This window comes from Lissotriton helveticus, chromosome 6 (assembly GCF_964261635.1).
Source record: "Lissotriton helveticus chromosome 6, aLisHel1.1, whole genome shotgun sequence".
Taxonomy (NCBI): domain Eukaryota; kingdom Metazoa; phylum Chordata; class Amphibia; order Caudata; family Salamandridae; genus Lissotriton; species Lissotriton helveticus.
Window position 1 is genome coordinate 942,053,536 of NC_136067.1, and position 21,587 is coordinate 942,075,122.

Sequence of the window (21,587 nt, forward strand, 5' to 3'; positions counted from 1 at the left end):
AAAAATAAAGTGATTCACTCGTTACGTTTGAATAGGCCACTACCCTCACACTTGTATGGAGACATTGTCTCAGTTAGAAGGTGTCAATGGGTGGGCATACGCCCTAAGGACATAGAGGGTGATCTGGTTATAGTTAACTTTCGGGATCACCGGGTGGTATCTTATATAAGCGATTGGTTTGTGGGTAGCAATAATGGGGGAGTGTCAACCCGGAACTTAACATATTTCTATCCAGAAAATATGTTATTCCCCTCGAATAAACTTCGGAATGGTTTTGGGTCGGATTTCCCTTACCAACGGAAACAATTTAGGAATCAACCAATTTCTTCCCACTCTAACAGAAATGCTAATTTCTTTCCTTCGCTAAACCATCCTAATATCTATTCTAGGCCAAATAATCACTTCCTTACAAATCCAAAGGAATTTTGGAATATTCCTTTATCAAATATGTTCCATCCGTTGACCCCTATGAATCTAAATGACTGACTGAATCCAATTTTACAACAAAAACTACCAGTTTGGGATAATAAGTCTACTTCTACTCCCCTGGATAAAGTAAAACCTAACTCTCATTTAGATAAAGGGTGTGGGGATAGCACGTGTACACTTGGTGATACAAAAAATTATGATGAACTAGATGTGGGAAATAATGTCATACGAAATATGGTAGAGGGGTGTGATCTAGCCCATCCTAAAACGAAAGCACAACAGGTAAAAGTAGGAAACCAAGAGGTATCTAGTTGCTTCCGTTTAATCTCTTGGAATATAGCGGGGCTTGGCCGTAGACTGGAGGATCCGGTTTGGTTAGACTATGTTGACTCCTTTGACATAGCCTGTTTTCAGGAGACATGGAGCACTGTGGATCAGAGTTTGGATGGGTTTCAAATGTTTAATGTCTCTGCAATACCATCGCAATCAGGAAGAGCAAAGGGTGGGCTAATGACAGCGATCTCTGTAAGGCATAAATCAATATATGTGAGTAGAGTGTTGGAATCACCTTGGTACCAATTACTTATGATTAAGGATTTATTCCCGGAAAATCTTCTTCTCATAAATTGGTACTATAATATATTTGATCCCCATGAAACTGCAATTATTGATAATCTACAGGAAGAGATTGCTAAGGTGACAAATAGTGTCTTCCCTCTCTCCATTATATGGTAGGCGATTTTAATTGCGAGCTATGTAAGTTTAGTGGGTCCAGGGTGTGTGGTCTGTTGGATCTAACTGACCAACCTATGGCCCATTTTTCCCATTCTAAACAAGGGGAAGCTTTAAATAGTATCATCATGAATAATGATCTATGTATCTTGGATATGTCCAGTTTTTCAGGTCCATCGAAAATACCTACCTTTCAAGGCACAGGGGGTAGAATGAGAACAATTGATTTTGCTATGGTGTCTAGGGTTTTTTTTCACTTCTTGAAGGATTTTAAAATTGAGGCAAACCCAGCTAGTGACCATAATCCCCTAATCCTAAATTTTAATTTGGCTCTCGAAAAAAGACCGTGCCCGGAAAAACCGATAGTATATAGTCAAAACAAGGGTATTACCTTAAGGTGGGACAAAGTAAATGTAAGGCAACTGGAAACGGACATTTTTATGGAAAATGCGGATCAGATAGAATCTTGTTTGACACCTATATCCGATCCAAATTATATAATTAAAAGCTTCGAAACATTACTGAGAGATGTCGCTTCACGTCTTGTAAAGAAAGGGGGGAGTAATCAACATCAAGGTCCTAAATGGTTTGATGCCGAATGCTCATCTGCCCAAACATATCTAACAAAGGCCTTACGCCGAGACCCACGTGACAGAAATATGGTTAGACTGGCCAGGAAAAGATATAGTGAGGCAATTAGAAAGAGGAAAAATGATTTGAGGACTAAAGCATGGTTAGACCTGGATAAAGCGGTCGATTTAAGGGATAATAGGCTTTTTTGGTAGACAATAAATAGGCCTTTTTTAAAGACAGGGGAAGATAACACAATCCGAGTACATATTCCTGAAGATTCCTGGGTAGCTCATTATAGTAAAATCTTCAATCCTAATGAAATACCTCAAATTTCTACCATGGGAGAGGGTGAATATGGTGATGTTAACACGGAATCAGCAAAGCTACTCAGCGATTCACTAACGCTCACGGAAGTGGAGTTAGCTTTGACTAAGGGGGCGGCTTTAAAGGCCCCTGGCCCCGATGCAATTCCCTTAGACCTATTTAAATATAACTTGAAGGTCTGGTCCCCACTACTTTTGAACGTTTTTAAGGCAGTAGTGTTGGGGCAGATTCCGACTTCATGGAAAGAGGCGGTTGTGGTGCCTATTTTTAAAAAAGGGGACAAGTCGGACCCACGTTGCTATAGGCCAATATCATTAATAGATGCTTCTTGTAAACTAATGGGTAGGGTGATATTGGCTCATTTGGAAACCTGGGCAGAGTCAACTGGGATTATTGTAGAGTCAGAGTATGGGTTTAGAAGAGGGAAAGGAACCACTGAGCAGTGCTTGAATTTAGCACTGATTATGGGCAAGTACATGGGTGCCAAGAATAATCCTATTTACTTGGCATTCATGGACTTGTCCAGTGCCTTTGATACGGTATGCAGGGACAAATTGTGGCGTATGATGGAGTCTATGGGGTTTGAGGAGCCTTTGGTCACTCTGCTCCGCAGGTTACACACCGCCACAACAGTTAGGATTAGATACGGTCCGGGAGGAGAAAAAACTAGACATATATTATCCACTGAAGGTGTCCGCCAGGGATGTATTTTAGCTCCTTTTTTATTTCTGGTTTATACAAATGGTTTAGAAGGTTTTCTGATGGAAACTGGTGCTGATTTTCCTAAGATTAATGGTAAAAGAATTCCAATGCTGTCATATGCAGATGGCACTGTCCTAATGACCCTTACCCCCAATAGCATGCAGATTTGCTTGAATGCTTTTGATATGTTTATGGGAGAATTAGATCTCGGGGTCAATTTTACTAAATCTTTTGCCATGACTTGCGGTTTAAAAAGTGCCAAAATCCGCAAATTCACGGTGAGGGATTTTAACATAGAGAAAGTTGATAACTTCAACTATCTGGGAAACCTTTTTAATAAAAAACTGAACTGGGAACCGTTGTTGTTAGCCCGAGTTCAAAAGGTTTCACAGTCAATTGAAGCTCTCTTTCGCTTTGCTAGTAAATTAGGACAACGACGTATAGCTGAAATAACATCTTTGTATAAAGCCAAATGTGTTTCTGCTATGACCTATGGAGCTGGTGTTTGGGGGTCACATAATTGTGAAAAGATACAGATTATGGAGAATAAGTTTCTAAAACGTTTATTATCTGTTCCATCGGGCACATCAAATATATTTTGTCATGGTGAGGTTGGAATTGAGTGCGTACGTGATACTTTTCACGTTGCACCTTTAGTATTATGGTCTAAAGTTTGGCAATCTGAGGATTTGAAATTGACAAAAGATATTCTTCAAGATTGTCTCAAACTTGAGCATTATAGGGAAATCCCATGGCTCCGATATGTCAGGGATACTTTTTATAAAATTGGTCTGGACACTATGTTTAGAAATCCTGACATGCTTAATAAGGATACTAAGGAAATTATAAAAAAAGCGTATAGTCTTAAATTGGGTTCCCTAAAGAAGAATGAACATGTATTACGTGTCCAGGGAAGACTAGTGCGACCCTTTTATTTGACATACATTTTGAACATGCAAGGGCGTTTCTATCTCACAAGGTTTCGCCTCGGTACCTTACACTTCCTTTTTGCTTTTCCAAAGCAGGGGGGTTGGAGGGAGAAGTTACCTTGTTGCCCTTGTAATAATAAGGTTTCGCAAAATACCCTGCACCTAATCCTTTTTTGCACTTTGTATAAGGACCCAAGAAATTCCTTCATCAGACCATTATTATTATCCCTTGGAACGTGCTATTATAAAGAAGCTTATGAATTTTTGTTATCACTGTCAACTGTAAATATCTGTAATGCTGTATTGAATTTTATTAGATCAGCTCTTGCAATCAGAAACCGCTATTGAATACATTTGTGAAAATCAGATTTATGTAATTATGTATCATGGTCGTATTATAGAATCATGTAGAAATGTATTGTGATTTTATTGTAGTTTAAGTATTTTTAAATTGATGTATACTTTTATGATTTCCTTGAGAAATCGAAATAAAGTTATTCGAATCGAATCGAGAGGCACATTGAAAAACCTAACAATAATTACATAAATATATCATACTACACCTTTCTACCAAGAACAGAACAGTTGTAATTGGAGGCATGCTTGAGTCTCTCCTCAGTTACTGGAGCTACAAGTGTCGTGGAGTCCCATGTAATAGAGTGGAGAAGACATCTGAAGAGTACAGGGGAGGGGCATAGATTACAAGGGCATAGAGTGAAATAAAGTATCATAGAGTAGAGTGTCATAGATAGGAGTGTCACAGAGATTCATAGAGTTGAGTGTCATGGAGTGGAGCAGAGAAATAGGGTGGATTGACGTAGAGTCATAGAGTTGAGTGGCACAGAGTGGTGTGGCATGGCCTAGAGTGAAGTGGTGAAGAATGGAGTGGCATATAGTGGCATAGAGTGGAAAAGAGTGTTCTGAGAGTGGAGTGGAGTAGAATGGTTTAGAGTGTCATTGAGTGGAGTAGAGAGGAATAGAGTGAAGTAATGTAAAGTGTTCTAGAGTGGAAGGAGATAGAGTGGAGGGGTGTAGAGTCAAGGACCACAGAATGGAGTAAATTATTGTTGCGTGTAGTAGTGGGGAGTACCATAGAATGGAGTGCCATAGCGTGGAGTGGAGTTGATTGGATCTGCATAGCATAGAGGGGAGTAAAGTGTCATTGGGGGAGGGTGGAGTGGAGAGGTGCAGAGTGGAGTAAATTGGAATGGAATGTCATAGAGTGCAGTGTTATAGATTGGACTAGAGTGGCCTAATGTGAAGTGGCATAGAGTGGTGTAGAGTGGAGTGGAATGTGGTGGAGCAGAGTGTAATGGATTAGTTGTGGAGTGGCTTAGAGTGTAGGGGCATAGACTGGAGTAATGTAGATTGGAGTGGGTTAGTGTTGCAGTATGCATGGTGTGGTAGCACACTGCCAGTACAGACAACATATTTTCAATTAATTGTAATAATATTAACATGTGCACATACAGTTTTACTGATGAAATAATACAGCACACAAACAGCATGTGTGGAAATGGCATCACCTACTGTACTGATTTGTATTAAAATATTTGTTGCCACCATGCTTCCGAATTACAAAAACATTTGCTTAAGTTGTGCTTTTGATATTCTGATATATTCTGAAACATTTGTTCTGTTCATTTTTAGACATTTACATTTTGTTGTGTACTAGGAAAAAAACTTTTCTTTCTGAGTAATCAGCAAGATTGTCCATAAACCCTCTTACTTTGAAGTCAAAGCAAGAAACATAAACACCAAGCTCCCTGGGAAGACAGTTGCATTTGACCTCCGTCTTTGAAAAAGCAAATGTGAAAAGAAAAAAACTAAATTTAAAGCCGGTTTACAGAAAGCAGGGAGTCGTGGAAGAATAAAAGGAGCGACGGTGAAAGAGGTTTACTCCACAGGACCAAATAAGACATGCTTGACAGTCTAAAAGAAAATAAAGTCAGCAAATAGAAAGACAGAAATGTCAGTTGCAAAGTGAATGGTAAGCAATGGGCAGAGTACATTCCCAGGGAAGCTTTCAGAACGCCCAAAAGACTTCTTTTCGATGGCTGCAATGTCTGGTAGGCTTTGACTTAAAAAACAGTTGGCAGACTTGAAGCCACAGCAGTCATTTCATCTGTGGACTTAGGAAAAGAGGAAACATTATGAAACCATGCAGGGGCCTGCATTGGCTGCCAGTTATGATCTACATTAAGTTAGAAAGTTTGTTCTTCAAATGTCTCCATTAAAAATCCCTTGGCGCAAATGTTCTCAAAGTTCTGATTACAACAGGGCCTCATATCATATTTCTGGGTGCAAACTCCAATTTGTGCCAAACACAGAAGCAGAAGTCAGGTAGAAAATGCAGGTGTAAAACCTAATGAAAATGGCGGGAGGGACAAATGGTATAAAATGCAGTTTTTTTAACTGCCTAGAATGGGTTAATTCATGTACAACTGGCATGTCAATCCCTTTTTTGCGGTATCACACTCAGACGTGGGTATGAATTGTTCACCCACTAATTACACACCCAATTTAAAAGGGTAATTAGACGGTGGGAAGTTGTTACCTACAATTACAAGCTTTCACATGCTTTTGCGAATGTGCACAGTATTAAGCAGTATGATTAATAAAGTATGTGTGAAAGATACAGCAATTTCAGATTGCATTAGCTGGCTACTATACTGAACTCTGGTGATCACAAGTTGGGTTTATGGCGATTACTCAAAGTCCACTTTATGTGCTGGATACAACAATTAGAATATCCACTCTGTAAATCTTGTGGGTGTGGAGGAGAGGAAGGACAGCGATCCACCAAGATGATCTGATTTACACTAATTCTTTTAAGTAAGTTCTTGTTCTAAAATAAAAAATGAAAACAATTATTGCTTTAGAATGTCCCATTTGAAACCGGAGAGCACAAGTGGAGATGCTTAATGTCATTTGTTTGTTATTTTTGTGATAGTATTTCTTTAACAATTTGGGAATGCTCGTTTAGAAAATAGCTTGCAAGGAGTGAATCGCGTGTGTGTCCATTCCTCTGCATTTGCCAGGATTAAAAGGGACGCTTTACTTGATGACACTTTATGCAACTTACAAGATACTCAAATGATAGTGAGCAATTTTAAGGCTTTTAGTGATGAGAAGGGGTGTCACCTATATTCCTACTGTTTCAGAGCTGATTCTTGATTCAGATGATGAGCCCCAGCAAACCATTCTTGAGGAACCTATTTCAATTAATTCACTGGGCGATACTGTATTCTAGTGTTACCTACCTTAATAGGCAACCTCCTTACCCCATTTACCCTGCTCACAATTGATTTGTACCTCACTCCTAATCAATATGGGCATGTTTTCAGTCCTGGACTTTCGAGTAATAACCTAATGCATTTTGTGTGTTGTAGTCTTGCTTTGCTTCCATTAAAATAATTAGACTAATACACCAAACATCAGTGGTTTGTAGTTGAAAAGTTCAGGACTGGTGACAAAGTCAATAGTGACCTAGACAGAAGTGATCACCCAAAAGAACCACTGACCACATCACTTCACTTCTTTACAGGCTGCTACTCACATCCTTTCTTAAAATGTTTCTGAAATTGTAATACTTTTCCAGTCCCACCTTTAAATCTAATAAAAGACACACAAAACTAAGGGTCTGATTAGCATGCCGGTTGCCTGTTGGTGGTGGTCTGCCCGACATCCAAGCCATCGGCCCGACCACCGCATTATGATGCAAGCAGTCGGACCGTAGAGTTTGGGGGGGAAAACGTCGCCTCCAACTGGATCCAAGATTCCGTTGGGGCGGCCGTCGGAATCATATCCCTGCCATTGGGTCAGTGCCTGTGGAGGCACCGTTGTAGGGGATTACGATGTCCCTTTGCAGTTAAGAGATTGTTGTAAATTGTATTTTTATTGTATTAATGTGTATAATTAAATATTGGCAACTTTCTTTGTAGCTGGATATTGGGTTTTTAGAGGATAAGTTTATGTTTTAAATTACAATTGTAAGTTAAATATTTTAACACTATGCAAATTAATAATTTAGAATTTTTAAGTTTATTTTGTTATAACAATGTTTATTATATTTTAATTTGATGTTAATGAAGACATATTAATGATATTTTGGGGCCGATTACTATGAAGCGACTCTGAAGGCCCCAATCGATTGTCGGAGCCTTCCGATCCACATCGTAATGGGCTGGTTCGATTCCTTTCCAACTGCCTCATTTTGATGGAGGAGGTAGGAAAGGAATCTGACCGATCATTTCGGCTGGCTTCCGGCGGGCTCTGACAGCATGTCAGCCAGTTGGAATGTGACAAGTAATCTCAAGGGTGGGCTTTTCCGCCATTAAGATTACAATGACCGTTTCCGACATGGTTTCCATGCTGGTCTGTCTGGCATGGAAACCATATCGGAAAGCATCTTTTGGGCCCCCAGCAGGGTCCCCTTGGGTGCAAGGGTCTCGGAGGCAGAGGGGGCACCTAATTGATCACTGCACCTTACGGCAGGCACCTTGAGGTGCCTGCCACAGGGTGCATGGATGAACCACACCTCCCATTTTATTATGTGAGCATTCATTACGGCTGGTTTATGGCCAGAATGCATGCTCCCCTAGTAAAATGTAGGAATGCGACCGAACAGTGTTTGGTCGCATCCTAATGAGGCGGTCAGGACCTATGCGTTGTTGAGCGGAAGTGATTCTGCCCAACATCGTAATGAGGGCCTAAATGTTTTTTAAATAAGAAACAATTATATATAATAACATTTAAAAAACATACAAAATATGCTTACAAAGTAGAATACTTAGAAATATTTTATATGCAAATGAATAATTTTATATTTTAAAAAATTATATTGTATAAAAATGTTTGTGTTTTATTGAAAAATGTTATTTTCAGTTAATTTGTAAAAAATATAACATTTATAAAAAATACATTTTATTTACGAGGGTTAATTTTGTATTATGATTTTATTTTCAGTTTATTGTTTATGAAGGGTAGTCAATATTTTCAATGATATATTAATTTTTGGTAGTAATTAAAATACTAATTTATATATATATGTATATAAAGGTTTGTAGTTTTAATTAGCTTGTTTTGAGATAACATTTTAGTTAATTTTATATAAAAAAATGTGTCAATACAGTGTTGATTGTGTATGTAAAATTTTAAATCTTGAGTACCTTGTGTAAAATGTTTTGTTTTGAAATGGATAGTGTAAATTTCAACTCCTTAGCATCCAACACCTAGCCTTAGATTAGAGTGGGCATAGTAAATGTGACCCTTTTGTGTCCAACACCATCCCCAAATTGGTTTAGATTGGAGTGGGAATAGTAAATATCACCCGTTTAGTGTCCAACACCTTCCCCCTACATGGCTTAATTGGAGTGAGAATAGTAAATGTCACTCCATTAGTGACCAACACCTTCCCCAAATTGTTTTAGATTAGAGTGGGAATATAAACTATCACCCTTTTAGTGTCCAACACCTTCCCCAAATTGGTTTGGATTGGAGGGAGAATAGTAAATGTCACCCCTTTAGTGTCCAACACCTTCCCCCAACTGCCTCAAGCTAAACTCAGACCTGACAGAGGTCCTCATCCTGGGATCTACCTCCTCTGCTTTCAACAATTCCTGGTGACCCGCTGCACTGGGAATAGCCCCCATTCCCATGAACCATGCACTAAACCTCTGCATCATACTGGACTCCACACTCACAATGAACCGCCAGATCAATGCTGTCTCCTCATCATGCTTCAACACGCTCTGTCTGCTCTGAAAGACCTTCAGATGGGTCCCCACCAAATCCAGGAAGATGATCACCCACACGCTAATCAGCAGCAGACACGACTATGGTAACGCACTGTATGCCAGCGTCACCCAGGAACTCATCCTAAAGCTCCAGAAAGTCCAAAACGCCACAGCCAGGCTGGTCCTAAACATCCCCCATGGCAGCCACATCACACAACACCTGTGTGATTTCCACTGGCTCTTATTCGACAGAAGAATAACCTTCAAGCTCCTCCTCCACGCATAGAAGGCCCTCCACAACGCCGGGCCAGTGTATCTGAACCACCGCCTCTCAATCCATGCACCCAACAAACCCCTCAGTTCCGCCCAACTGTTACTGGTCACCATCCCACGGATCCGAATCGCAAGACCAGAACCGGAAAAAGATCCATCTCCTGCCTCGCCGCTAAGACCTGCAACACCATACCACCACCTCAGGTAATCCCCATTGCCTTCCCAGTTCAGGAAGGACCTCAAGACTTGGCTCTTTGAATGAACCCAGAGCTCAGACGGATCTGCAACCCTCTCCCCTAGTGCCTTGAGAACCTCATGGGTGAGTAGCCACGCTTTACAAACCCCTGATTGATTGATTGATTGATCCCCCCTTTAGTGTCCACCTCCTTCCCTTAATCGTTTTAGATTAGAGTTGGAATAGTAAATGGCACCCTTTTAGTGTTTTTTTAATGATTTATGTTTGAGTCTGATCATTTACTTTTATAATTTTATCAAAAATTCATACATTTTTTTGTCTATAGTAAAAATGCTTTGTTATTTTCTTATTGTTGTTGGTAATTAGAAATATAAAATACTTGTATTTTTGTAACCAATAACATTTTAATTACTTTTTTGGTGGTAAAAAAGACAACAGAAATGTTTCTATTTGTATTTATGTTTTCATCTTTATTTATTGCATATTTTTACATTTTTTGTCATTTACTTCAAGTAAACAAAATACAATTATATCAAGTAAATGAAACATTTTTATTATTTTAATTTTAAAACAAAAACGTGTAAATTATATTTTTATGCATTTGTATGTTGTATGTTTTTTACTTTTATTTTCCACTGTTTTACACATTTTTACCATATGCTTTTTTATTTACATATTTTTCAAATTATTTTAACATATGTTTTATTAGTGTATATTAAATAATGTTATATATTAGATAATATTATTTAATTTAAACTTTACATGTTTTCACTTTTTTATATGATGTTGTTTGATATGTTATATATGTTTATTAATTTTTTACATTTTGTTTTACAGGAATCAGCATTTTTACAATCTTTCCCTTTCATTTCTATGGGAGATAGTCTTTTTTAGCTTAATTTAGTGGCTATATTTTGTTACAATTACCTTCTATTTTGTAATCTATTTCTGTTTCTTTTAAGGTCTATTTTTCTGGAACCAGATCATGGCAATAATAATAATAATAAATCTTTATTCGGCTTATTCACAATGGAAAAACCATAAAAGTGCACAAAATGTCAAAACACAGTAAAAGTAAACATGTTACATATGTTTCTGATAAAATTCATTTCACAATTAAAAAGAGAAAAATTAATCAAGAAATGTGCAAAGTACCGCTTATGCTCAGACTGACAAGATTTTTAGAGATTCTTTCTGTGTTTCATAATACACTTTAAAAAACTACTAATAAAATAACAGACATTCGGTGTTTCCAACATTTGCAGTCTTAAAAGGGCGGGTCTGCACTGTCTCAATCCCCAGGATTTTAATATCGGTAAAAGCCAGATCTTTCTGTGGGCTTGGTGGTATTTACAAAGCAGGATCACGTGCAGATTCGACTGCATTGATATACCGTCACAAGGACAAGGCGGGAGTATAGCTTCCCAACAATTTTGTGACGGAAAGGTGACCATTCTAAAGAATATATTTAGCCTGAATCTTGTAATGAGCATTCTCTCGTAAGTTGGTATTTGGAGTTCTAAGTACGGGTGAATAACAAAGGCTATTTGGATCATATTTGAATGGATCACTGCCGTTTTTGTGGAGTTGGAAGCAAGTCTTAACGATTCCAAATGGCATAATGCTTGGCGTTTAAGATCTTTTTTTGGAATGACCGTTATGGTTGTCGGGTCTGAATAGTAGTTCTCGAAGCCTAAATCAGTAAAAAAGTTCCTAACATATAGTAGCCACTTTATTTTTGCAGAGTTGTCCATATTCATTGCATCTGTGATAATGGCTTGAGTCAAAGCGTTTTTGTTTGATTTCCAAATGCGGCGCCACAACATCAGAGGTTCAATTTTAATTAAATCCTCTAAGTAGGGTATGGCTAGTTCTAGGTGCATTGCATAGATTGAGGTGCCTTTGGGGGTAGCTAGTAAGAATCTTAAAAAGGTGTTTTCCACCCTTTGAATAGGGCTGACGTCTGTGTACCCCCAGACTCCTGCACCATATGTTGCTATTGCCTGGCATTTGGCATTATAAATCTTAAGGAGCTCTATTGGTGGTCTCTTGCCTAGTTTCTGAGAGAAAGTTATTAGTGCTGCAATTGATCTCCTAAATAAAAGTGCCCTTGTGCTCACTGCTTGCTTCCAAGAGAGTTGGTCATCTATCATAACCCCCAAGTAGGGATAATGTGGGGTAGGTTCAAGCTTTTGGTTATTGAGGACTATAGGATAGGTTCTTTTTCGGTGTCTGCCAACTGTCATTACGAACGTTTTTTTTACGTTCACCTTTAGATCTAAGTTGCCCATGAAGGACGTGTATCTGTTCACTGCTTTTTGGAGCTCTTTGGGTGTTCGTGCTAGGATGACGGCGTCGTCCGCGTAGAGCAGGGCTGGGATCAGGCGGCGGTTTATGCGTGGGAGATCCTGGGCCCCCCCCAACATCTCCCCCTCCAAACCGTTGGTGTAGAGTGAGAAGAGGAAGGGGGCCAGGACGCATCCCTGCCTGACCCCACGCCCTACGCTAAACGGAGACGTCAGCTCGCCATTAACGCCAAAGCGTACTCTGGCTGTAGCCCCGGTGTAGAGCTCTTTGAGAATATCTAAAAGGGGTGGATCTATTCCCAATTGAGCTAAGACCCTCCACAGCTTCCTGTGCGACACGCAGTCGAAAGCTGCGGAGAGGTCGACAAAGACCATATATATCTTGGTGGGGATGGCCTGTGTATATTTCCCCATTATTAGTGTAAGATTGAGGACCTGCTCTAGGGTACCAAATCTTTCTCGGAATCCGAATTGGATATCCGAAATTATGCCCCGGTCCTCGGTCCACTGCTGGAGACGCTCTAAAATCACTCTCCCCACTACTTTCCCGAGCGAATCCAGCAGTGATATAGGCCGGTAGCATTTTACATCTTGTCGGTCCCCCTTTTTAAAAATGGGAACCATTATTGATTTTGTCCAAGATGTTAGGATTCCCTCACTTGCTGCTGCTGTGCATACTCTGGTTAAGATGGGGGCCCAGAGGTCTTGATTACTTTTAAAAAGGTCCACCGGGACCCCGTCGGGTCCTGGTGCCTTGCCTGATTTACTACTCTGCAGAGCGTCTATAAGGTCTGAAATATCAAAGGGGACCAGGATAGGGTAATTTACCTTGGGAAGAGGGGATTCTGTTGGATGGGTATTCTTAAAAATTTCCTCAAAGTGCGAAACCCAAGTATTTTCGTCGATAGCGACTTCTATTTTTGGGGTATCTCTTTCTGTGAGATATGGGGTTCTGACCGTGCGCCAGAAAAGCTCGCTGTTTTGTGAGACTGCACCATGGTGGAGATCATCCCATAGCTTTTGCTTTAGTTGGGCAGTTCTCAGCTTTCTTTCCCCTGTGTATTGTCGCCTGAGCAACTGGATCTGAGCCGCATCACGTGGGTTATTTTTGAGTGCGGATTTCAACTTTGATAAAGCCGCTGTGCAGTTATGATTAAACCACTTTGGTTTTGTAGGGCGGTTTATTTTAGGTTTTGTGGTGAGCAGATCTTTTATAGCATCTAGTATTAAATTAAAATTTCTCAAGACTTCTTTATGGGTAGTTGTGAGATCCAGGCATTTCATTATATTTGGGTAGGACCGCGTTATTAGTTTTTTCATTATGTCGGATGGGTTAATTTTAGCCCATCTGATTGTTAGTCCATTCCGTTTACTAATCTCAATCTTGTTCTGCCTGAGAGTGGTCGCCATCTCTGATTTATGGGAAAGGTTGGCAGGCATGAACATTGTTAGTATTAGGGCTGCGTGATCACTAAAGGGAGTGACAATGACTTCAAAGTCTTTAAATTTCGGCATTAGGGTTTGGGAAAGAAATATGAAATCTACTGTTGTCTTGTGCCCTCTACCCACATAGGTCGGTATAAATTCATTTGGGTCTGCTTTTACATGATTGGCAATCTGGAGATCCAGATCTGATAGGGCGATGTTAATTATATTTCCTAGTTTAGAGTGTGCGAGGTGTGCTAGTGGAGCATTGAAGTCATCTACAATCCCACAACACATTAAATTGGGAGCTGTGCAGGGATGAAGGTTGAAATCGCCTCCCCAAATTAATTGGGTTGCTTTGTCTGCAGGACTCTGATGAAGTACTTGTTTTAATTTATCGGTTATGGTGGTGAGAAGAATTATAAAGTTTTCTTCCGATAAGTTATTATATGTGTTGGTCAGAATAATGATGTCTTTGTTTGGAAAGGTAAGTGATAAGATTTGATGATTGTCGTCCTGGGAAAGTGTGGCCACTTTATTGAGAGGTAGGGAATTTGAGATATAGATTGCTAGCCCACCTTTTGGTCTGCCCATTGTACTGGTTAGGGCTGGAACATTGTAAGTTTTATAGCCTTGTAGATGATGTTCTTCTACGGACCATGTCTCCTGGAGACAAATTATTTGGTATGGGGCTAAAAACTTCTGCGCAGAGCCATCCTCGATTTTATTTCGGAGGCCCGCGATGTTCCAATAAGAGGCTATGAGGAATGAAGCGTCATCGGCCAATTCTACTTCTGGGGTTATCGTGTCCTTGTTACTGGTAAGTGGGGCGATGGTATTGGGCTGCAAAGAGGGAGATAGTTGGATGTCGATGGGAGGAACTACTGTTGATGGTCAGTCGACCATTTCTAGGCCGCTGAACCTATTGCTTAGTGGGATATTTTGCCATGGGTCCCATCGTGATTGCTCTCTATGTGGGGGCCAATGTGTATAAGGTCTTCTATCGTCCCACCTTCCTCCCTGGCGGCGTTGTCTCACTGGGTGCCAGGAGTAGTCTGGCTCGTATTGATTATGGGGGCCATTATAACTGATGTTTGGAAAGTCGTCCTGCCTGGGAAATGGGACGGACCAAGGGGGCTCTTGATCCTGTGTATAGCTATCTACTTGCCTGAAGGGGTAAAAGAAGGGGAGGGACTTGATCTTGATTCCTCCGTTTGGGGTGATGTCTTCCCAGGCACAGACATAATCCGCTATTCGAGGATCCTCGAAGGTGATTGCGATGCAGTCCCCGGAAATGGTTTTTCGGGTGTTGCCCACCCATGGGACCCTGGCTACAGATCTGATTCTTCCGCGCCAAGAAGATGGAATTGGGCGGTTGGTCTGGAGCCAGTGCTGAACTTTATTTTTTAGGGACCAGACCGGTTCTGGGGTAGGATCTATTAGTTCTGGCACTCCAGCCATAACTGCCACATAGGGTGAAGCCTCTGGAGGGAAATCTGCTGGGAATCTTGGCGGGCCAGGATTCCCCGCAGTGTTTCTCTTGGGCCTGCCCGCAGGTGTTTTTGGTGGTACGGGTGGGGGGGGTAAGGTTTTTATGGTTGCATTGTGCATGGTTTTCCCTGAGGTTTTATTGGCTGTACTGCTCGGTGCCGTCGGAATTGCGGCAGTAGTAGCAGGCACAGCTGTAGCAGGCACAGCTGGGGAAGTCGGAACGGTGGTCTGTTGTAGGTTACTAGTAGAGCTTTGGGCTACTACAGTTTTTGTTATTTTGGTTGGATTTGGGGTGTTTTTATTGGTCGAGGGATTTGGAGTAATTATCTGGAGAGTCTTATGTTGTGGATTGGGTAAGGGTGGATTAGCAATTGATGCATTAGTGCTTACTGAATTTTTGCTATTGTTTTGTGATGGTTTTTGAGGACATGGTGGTAGGAATGATTGCTGATTTTTTAGAAGCTCAGAGATTTGCAATTCCAGGGTTGCTAGCCGATGTTCTAAGGGTTGTAGGGCATGTTTGACTACACTAGCTATGCTAGAGAGTGTTAATTCCTGGGCCTCAACAGCGTTCAAATCCACCGGGGTTTGTTTTGTAGAGTAAGGGTCCAAAACTATCAGGGGGGATGGCTCCTTCTCTACCTGATGGACTAACGCTAGAATCTCAACATGTGTCGCCCTATCATCTTGAGTTTGTGGAATACTTGATGTTATTGCCAGGTTTACTGGGGTAGATGGATTTCTTGGTGCCCTTTTCTTACTGATTGCTCCCTCCCTCTTACCCCTTTCTACTCTTTTTTCTAACGAAGAGAATTCTGCAAGCGTTATTGGGAGCAGATCGGGGGTTTTCTCTAGGTCAAAGCTGAGCTGAGAGTCCGCTATCTGGGATACCGACAGGTCTACTGTGTTTGGTAGACTGCGTCTCTCTCTAGTTGGAATCAGCTCTGCGTTTGGGACACCTAATGCTGGCGATCTGGCTTCCGCCAGGATGCCTAATGAGGATCTTTTAGCAAATGCTAGATCTAGTGAGACCCTTTCTTCGATGAGTGTTATGCTTTCGTCTATAAGTGTGTTAGCCTTCGCTAGGAAGTCATCCATGGGACCAAGCAATTTACCTGCTGCGCTAGGGGCTTTAGTTGTAGATTTATTCCCTCTCGTAAGGACCATTGCTATTCTTATTAGGTTGTGGGGATGAGGTGACTCGTGAAGGTATTGCTAAGACGGAAGATCGAATAAAAATTTTAAAAATTTTAAAATCAGGGGGGGTGGCCCAGTCCAGTCTCTACCAGCCTCTAACGGCCTAGAACGGCCCGGTCTTTGCCCGGGTCTTCGCCCCGGGCTGCGACCCGCGGCGCGACCCGCGGCGCGTTAGAGACTGCGTGGATATAGAGGGAGGAAGGGGGGCGTGGCCTCCGGGGGAAGAGGCGCCGGCTGCAAGGAGCGGTGTTTTCTGGGCCTCGCAGTCCCCCGGTAGGCTTTTCCTGGCCTCAGGCAACGCACTGCAACCTGGGCGGGTTGCGCTGAGAGCGAGATGAGAAACTGCCGATTGCAGTCACGCTCCCACCAGCCGACCTCAGCCTCAGGGAATGCGGTTTGGGAGATGAAAAAAGCAGTTCCTCAGTTGGACACAGAAGAGCAGGTCAGTGAGCGGCACCCGCACAGCGGGTGGCGCGAAAGGTTTTTGAACAGCGTTCGATTCAGTGGGCGTGGCCGCCGGGGGAAGAGGTGCCGGCTGCAAGGAGCGGTGTTTTCTGGGCCTCGCAGTCCCCCGGTAGGCTTTTCCTGGCCTCAGGCAACGCACTGCAACCTGGGCGGGTCGCGCTGAGAGCGAGATGAGAAACTGCCGATTGCAGTCACGCTCCCACCAGCCGACCTCAGCCTCAGGGAATGCGGTTTGGGAGATGAAAAAAGCAGTTCCTCAGTTGGACACAGAAGAGCAGGTCAGTGAGCGGCACCCGCACAGCGGGTGGCGCGAAAGGTTTTTGAACAGCGTTCGATTCAGTGGGCGTGGCCGCCGGGGGAAGAGGCGCCGGCTGCAAGGAGCGGTGTTTTCTGGGCCTCGCAGTCCCCCGGTAGGCTTTTCCTGGCCTCAGGCAACGCACTGCAACCTGGGCGGGTCGCGCTGAGAGCGAGATGAGAAACTGCCGATTGCAGTCACGCTCCCACCAGCCGACCTCAGCCTCAGGGAATGCGGTTTGGGAGATGAAAAAAGCAGTTCCTCAGTTGGACACAGAAGAGCAGGTCAGTGAGCGGCACCCGCACAGCGGGTGGCGCGAAAGGTTTTTGAACAGCGTTCGATTCAGTGGGCGTGGCCGCCGGGGGAAGAGGCGCCGGCTGCAAGGAGCGGTGTTTTCTGGGCCTCGCAGTCCCCCGGTAGGCTTTTCCTGGCCTCAGGCAACGCACTGCAACCTGGGCGGGTCGCGCTGAGAGCGAGATGAGAAACTGCCGATTGCAGTCACGCTCCCACCAGCCGACCTCAGCCTCAGGGAATGCGGTTTGGGAGATGAAAAAAGCAGTTCCTCAGTTGGACACAGAAGAGCAGGTCAGTGAGCGGCACGGCATGGCAAGGTGCTGCTGATTGTTGAAACAGTTATGTTCTATCTTAAGGGTTTTTTAAGAGATTTAAGGTTGGGTGGGATTCAGGAGGGAGGTATAGCTTTAGTTATAGTTTTGTTTGTGGGTTTTTGTATATTTAAATGTATTACTGTCAGTGTTTTTCACTAGTTTGTAGTTCTGTGTTTTCCTATATCATTTAAAAAATGTATCACTATGTTATACTGAATTGTGTTATGCTAGTTATATTTTGATGATTACTTGTTATGTATATGTACTTATGGGAATGGATTATGTTTTGCAGGCGGGTTTTTTAAAATTTACTTTACAGGTTTTTTTTCTATGAACATGTCCAAAGGGCATTTGGAGTTTACATTTTTCTTTTTTAAGGAAATCATTTTTGGTTTATAATAAAACAATGGTTAATTCTTTGAAGATTTTGCTTGTGGGTTCCTGGGAGCTAGAGCTTGCCTCTCCTACATCCTGCAATATCTCTCTTACTTTTATTTCCATAACATTTGGGAGGGTGGTTGTGCTCTCTTACATTAATTACAAATATCATATTTTGTAGTTGCCCTCCTATAGGATGCATTAGAATAATATTTAGTACATTTCCAGTTGATATTTTCTTATGATGCACTGTCATGATTGTAGGTGTAGCCCATGTGATTAAGTAACTGTTTTCCTTTCGGGCAAGTGATACATTAGCCTCTGCCATTGCATCTGAAAGTAGTGCAATAGTATACATATTTATTAGATTTTAGATTTTTCATGCTGGTTCTAAACATGTAAAAAAAATACAACTACTTCTATTTTGCATACTTACATATATGTTCTGTTTAGGTGTTTGCAGCTTTTTTGATGAAGGTTTACTGTTGGATAAAAAAAGTTTATTTTTTAATGCGCATTCGTAGAGGTGGAGGTTTATTTTTGCTCACTATCTGGGTAATTTAATACTTTTTAATTTATGTATACTTGCTTTCTTACATCTTTTTTGCTGGTTTGTGATAGTTGTTATTTCTTTGGCAGTTTATCGGTTTTCAAGTTGTATGTTTTTTCTTTTAGGAAGTCTATGTAAAGACATAGAAGTTGAAGAGTGTGTTAATATTTCTTAGGTATTTTATGTTTTAAGTTTAATAAAAGTTGCATTTTAGTTCAAATTTAAGTTTTACTTACTTGGTTACGTAGTTATTGAGGTGTCTATATTTCTTCTTTGATTTTCTGGTGAGAGAATCCAGCAGCGTTTCCTCGCCTTGCAGAGTTTGTCATTTTTTAAGTTTTTTAGTTGTTTAAATTAGCGTGCCTTTTATATTGTTTATTTAATTGTTTGATTTTTTTGGGTTAAAATTCCTTATAGTTTTATATTACTGATTAGTTTAGTTTAGTTCAAAACTAATTTATCAGATCAGTCTTTCTATGGTAAATGCTAATTTAGGTTTTATTTTTGATGTAATATATATAGTTTGATATATTTATAAATTAATTCATTTGTACATATATAAATAATATTTAGGTTGTCTTTAAATGGTTGTAGTTAATGCTAATTTTTAGGGGGCTGTATCATTAATATTTTAGATATATCATTTTTTGGGGCGAATAATAAATATTTGTATTGATTTAAATATGTGCATAACAGGTTTTGGGTTTAATTGAAGTCATTGTTTTATGCAAAAAGTGTTTTTTCTATTTATTAATGATCAATTAATTATTTTGGCAATAATATTGTTGTCAATATTGTGTGAACTGATATTTCTCATAAATTATATGTTTATTTAAAGGTAATGATATTTTTGTTTCTTATATTTTAGTTTTTGAAATAGGTAAAAATCAATATTTGTAATATTGATATTTGTGTTCTGTATATTTGTGGTTTTATTAGTTAAATATAGGAAGTACATTTTCTTGTTATTCATATTTAATTTCCAATATGTTTGTGTTTTGATAGTGTATGCATCAATATGATGTCAGTGATATGCCCAGTGCAATAAAATGAGCAACTTATTACTAAACATAATTATGATGCAATTTTCAATACTGAATGGTGGCTAAAGGAATATTCAGTCACCATTCTAGATCTCCTGGGACCACAAGGCTGCAAAATCTTCAGGACAGATAGGCAATATATGTAGTTGGAGGAGCAATAATCATCAATAAGAATGCCATAAAATGCATGGTCACTTTCTCCAAAACAAACAACACCTTTGAAGTGCCTCAAGTTATCCATACATCTATCTCCAAACACCACTTGATATCTACACTCAAGTTACCCCCCTCTAAAAGGCAACACCAAATGGATAGGTTATCTGATACAATATATACCAGAAAGCTGCATGCTCTAACTTAATTTAACTGTGGCTTAAATATTGACTGCAGAAACACCATAAAACCCTGCAAGGCCCTAAACTAACTCATCACACAACATAATCTCTATCAAATGGTCTCATCCTCCACTCAAAAAAGATAAACACTTGACACTTTGATGACTCCAATCAAAAAGCTTCCTGCCTCCTTTAGCCAGTTCAATGAGCTGGCCATTTTCCTTTGCCATTTCATATTCCAATACATGGTAACCACATGCATCTAAACTTCCAAAAACCAAAATGACACCCAATCATTGGACTAACCCTCTCCTGCCACAATGCAATAACATAATGCTCGCAGACAAAAACAGTTTGAGTCCTCCAAAGAAGTAGAAGAGACTGCATTGAACAACTGTGGGTTGACAGACCCCTTTTCAACTCAAAATAACTCACAAAAGACAACCTTGGCTCAGTAAATCAATAGAAATCGGAAGCACCCATAGAAAACCCAAAAATGAATGGAGAACTTGAATAAACTCCAACTTCTATGTCGGCTAAGAAAACAATGAAAAGAATATAAACTCATCAGATCAACAGCAAAAGCTGAGTACATTTGCTAACAAATAATATTCTCCTTAAATGCCAGGGGATTGCTATCATAGCAGAAAGGCACCCAATATAAATGACCTGACCTCTGAGTTCTAGAGCGCTTATGTAGACAAATTGACACCTCACTTGCTAGTTATATATAAAGAAGCTAGAGAACTGGGAATTCTAACCACCATGTATGAGAGGTGGTAATTACAATTTTACTAATGCCTAGCAAAACCAGCAGATGACTGTGCGTCGTATCGACCACTGCCACTGATTAATATTGATACTAACATATTAGCATATTTTAACATATGTTTTATTAGTGTATATTAAATAATGTTATATATTAGATAATATTATTTAATTTAAACTTTACATGTTTTCACTTTTTTATATGATGTTGTTTGATATGTTATATATGTTTATTAATTTTTTACATTTTGTTTTACAGGAATCAGCATTTTTACAATCTTTCCCTTTCATTTCTATGGGAGATAGTCTTTTTTAGCTTAATTTAGTGGCTATATTTTGTTACAATTACCTTCTATTTTGTAATCTATTTCTGTTTCTTTTAAGGTCTATTTTTCTGGAACCAGATCATGGCAAGGTGCTGCTGATTGTTGAAACAGTTATGTTCTATCTTAAGGGTTTTTTAAGAGATTTAAGGTTGGGTGGGATTCAGGAGGGAGGTATAGCTTTAGTTATAGTTTTGTTTGTGGGTTTTTGTATATTTAAATGTATTACTGTCAGTGTTTTTCACTAGTTTGTAGTTCTGTGTTTTCCTATATCATTTAAAAAATGTATCACTATGTTATACTGAATTGTGTTATGCTAGTTATATTTTGATGATTACTTGTTATGTATATGTACTTATGGGAATGGATTATGTTTTGCAGGCGGGTTTTTTAAAATTTACTTTACAGGTTTTTTTTCTATGAACATGTCCAAAGGGCATTTGGAGTTTACATTTTTCTTTTTTAAGGAAATCATTTTTGGTTTATAATAAAACAATGGTTAATTCT

At 40.2% G+C, this 21,587-nt stretch overlaps 1 protein-coding gene across 1 annotated transcript in view; it reads left to right on the forward strand.

Annotated features, from left to right (window-relative positions):
• Nucleotides 1–21,587, forward strand: part of PLD5 (phospholipase D family member 5) — a 1,381,847-nt gene that overhangs the window by 418,516 nt on the left and 941,744 nt on the right. The gene's annotated exons all lie outside the window — the stretch shown is intronic.